The 3436-nt window shown below is 41.5% G+C and overlaps 1 pseudogene; it reads right to left on the bottom strand.

The window, feature by feature from the left end:
* Positions 1 to 1131: 1131 nt before the first annotated feature.
* On the bottom strand, positions 1132 to 2107 carry LOC110216466 (dnaJ homolog subfamily B member 1 pseudogene; annotated as a pseudogene).
* Between the last annotated feature and the right edge of the window lie 1329 nt (positions 2108 to 3436).

Below are 3436 nucleotides of genomic sequence, written 5' to 3'. Positions count from 1 at the left end.
AATTCTTTGTTGTTTTTTTAAAGTGTACACCAAATTCATACAGATCTATACAAAAATTATTTACAGAAGAAAAGACCCTTTTATCTAAAGGTATTATAGCTAGGGTTGTGTTAAATTCTAAAGGATTGTATCCCTTTAAGAGAGGCCAGAGTTCTTTTGTTCAGATTAGGTCAGGGGTTAAGGGATTTGCAAGGTCAGTGCTAAATCCTGTACATCCCATTGGGCCAAGAAGAGGAAAAGATAATAATGGACCTCAGCCTATGAATGGGCTATAGAGAAATGACTATAGAGAAAGAATTTTAGAATGCCTCATTGGTTACCCAAGCCAAGGCTCCCGTTTTCTCCTTGTGTTGGCTTTTGGACACCAGCAAGGCAATTCTGAAGATAGATTATAAGGTTTTAATTTGGGACAGTAAGAAAGGATGTAATTATTTTTGGAAGCAAAAATGAGACACACAAAGACAAAGCTGGAATAAAATACACGTCAGTAACACCACAAACAGCAATGAGGAGCAGAAATGGTGTTGCAACCAGGACTGTACTCCAGGCAGACATCAACTACCAGCAAGAGTCGAAAAACTGCTAAAGAATAGCAGAGTCCAGTTGTGGGTCTAATGCTTTCCATCTAAAGGAGGGAGTGTGTATATAGGGGTAGTTGATACAGCTCAGGGTCTGAGCTGGAGATGACTGGAAACTTGGATTGTTCCTGGGAAAAGGGAGAGGAGTCTAGTTATACAGGCACCATTTAAACAGGGTCAAATTCCTTGGAATGTTTTTGTGCTATTCCATTACCTGTGATCCTATAGGGTTTTTTTTAGGCAGTTGTGGTTCAGTGACTTGCCCAGAGTCACACAGCTAGTAAGTGTTTGGTCTGAGACTGGATTTGAACTCAGGTACTCCTGACTTCAAGGCTGGTGCTCTATCCACTGGGCCACCTAGCTGCCCCTGTGATCCTATAGTTTGAAAACCACTGAAGCCTAATGCAAGACTTTGAAAGATTGTAACATAATCCTTCGAAGCATTCAGCAGATGAAAACCTTCTGTGGTCCCTCCCACCCTGGGGGCCCACACCTGTTGGAAATGGTCCAGAAAACCCTGAGCTTTGGAAATGTCCTTGGGGAGGAGAGATTGCTATATAGGTGGGATCTGCCCCAGGACAGTTCTTGAAGACTGTGGAATTCTATCAGAGAAATTCACTTCAAACTCAATAATAAGGTCTCTACATTTCTCTGGTGTTTTGGGAAAGGGAAGGCCTTCTTCAGGAACATCCTGCTTCATTCTTGGCCTGATGACATCCTTGAACACTATGGGTATGGTCCTAGCATTCAGCGTTGGAACATTCACTGTATAGCCACACAGGGCCTCACAGAAGGTGATCCTGCTGGTTAAATCACATCAGATCAATTTCTCTTAAATATATTGTGTGGCTTGTCCTTTAAAACAAAGACAATGTGAGCTGGAATGTTGGTTGAGGTTTGGTCTCTCACTTTTGGTAAGGTAATCTTGGTCCCCTCTTTCCACCCTCTCTTCACTTCAGTGGTAAGGATCTTGTCCTCATTCCCATTGGTGTTAAGTTGCTTGTGGGAGATCTTCATCTTTTTGATACAACTCCTTAAGTGAGCTCCAAAAGTCATGGGTAACTGGGAGATCCTGCTTTCAGTGGCTGTGTTCCTGGGTGGGAAGGGGCCAGCCAAAGTTCATATTAGTAAAGCCACCCATGCCCATTGGGAAGCGAGAAAATGGGTCATCAATGTCCATGCCTTCTTCCTCGTTTCATTGACCGAAAAAGGTGTCAAAAGCCACCAAAGAACTCAGCAAACATGGCATGAGGGTCTGCATGGAAAGTGTGTCTGAAGGGGGCACCATTAGGACCAGTACTGTTACCACTACTAGGGCCACCCCCTTTTAGTCTCTCCTCCCCATAGCAGTTGAAGATGTCCCTGCTGCATGGGTCATAGGCTTTAGTGATCTTAAATTTATCCTTAGTGCCAGGCTCCTTGCACTTATCTGTATGGCAGAATAGCACTTGATGGTGGTAGGCTCACTTGATCTCTTCAGGCGAGATGCCCCACGCCAGGTCCAGTGTCTGATAATAATCCTTATCCATGCCCCCCACCCTTCTGTCACCATGCCTACAGTTCCTAAAAGTTCCCAGATTAAATGAAGTAGTAAATGTTGAGAAAACAAAAGGATTAAGCTGTTTTTTCTAAGAACTACAATATATAAATGTATATTATTGGCTTCCAAATGTTTCTAATGGAATAATCAGTTTTAAAAAATTATATCAAGGATTTTACATATAAAACTGTGTTAATTATTGTGGAGAAATTTTAAATCGTCTTTCCCCTATTTGAAGTATCTGTCTGACAATTTAAAGAAACTGAAGGGCCATTTTACAAGTCAGACCCTCATAGATTCCTTTTAAGATTTTCATTTAGTCTTTTTCCGGCAGTGTTCACATCAGGTATAGGGTTTAGGTAAAGATAGAAGCAGCAAGTGGTATGTAATAACTGAAATTCTCTGAAGTTTTAGGTGAATTAATTAGATGTTATTCTTATAGCTCTATTGTTAATAAGACCAGAACCATAGTGCTTGAGCCGGTTTTTCACCACATGAACTGGTTATTGTAAAACCAAATTTAGGAGGTTGTACAAAATTGTATTGAGTATTCTTGGTAAGTAACGCAGAACCAGAGAAGCAGATCTTCAAAGAGGAGCCGCCTTTAGAGCTACCTTGAGAATTAGACGTATTCAAGAATGTCCAAACGAAGATGTTTCCAGGGACCAGACAACTACCTGGGATGTCTTGGTCTCAAGATGAAATGTGCTGGTTACGAGGACATTGGAAGTGGCTTATGAGGAGATAAGGAGACTTGATGTCATTTAATAGTGATGATCATCATTGTATTTGTTGCTATTTAGTTGTTTCAGTCATGTTTGACTCTTTATGACCCTATTTGGGGTTTTCTTGGCAGTTTCTAGAGCAGTTTGACATTTCCTTTTCCAGCTCATTTTACAGATGAGGAAATGAGACAAACAGGGTTAAGTGACTTGTCCAAGGTCACACAGCTAGGAAGTGTCTGAGACCAGATTTGAACTCATGAAGATGAGTCTTCCTGATTTCAGGCCCAGCACTCTATCCACTGTGCCACCCAGCAGCTCTATCATTGTATCATTTGGCCTTTTGTTCATGATGTTTATGTTTGCTGAGTTTTCTTGGTGACACTGGTGACATATAACTCTCCCCTCTCATATTAGTTCATGGTAAGCCCTCCAAGTAGTTTGAATCTTTCACTCAAAATTGATTAGTTGACTCAGGCCACAAGGGAATCCATCTCCTCCCTCCAGATTGAGGTAGAAATTGTGACAAGACTACACAAAATCCAACAAATTATAGCAGAGACACAACTACCCACCCCAAGTGATCCCTGGTGGAA

The sequence above is a fragment of the Phascolarctos cinereus genome, unplaced genomic scaffold (assembly GCF_003287225.1).
Source record: "Phascolarctos cinereus isolate Bilbo 61053 unplaced genomic scaffold, phaCin_HiC Scaffold_5;HRSCAF=322, whole genome shotgun sequence".
Classification (NCBI taxonomy): domain Eukaryota; kingdom Metazoa; phylum Chordata; class Mammalia; order Diprotodontia; family Phascolarctidae; genus Phascolarctos; species Phascolarctos cinereus.
This window is presented reverse-complemented; position numbering and strand designations above follow the sequence as displayed.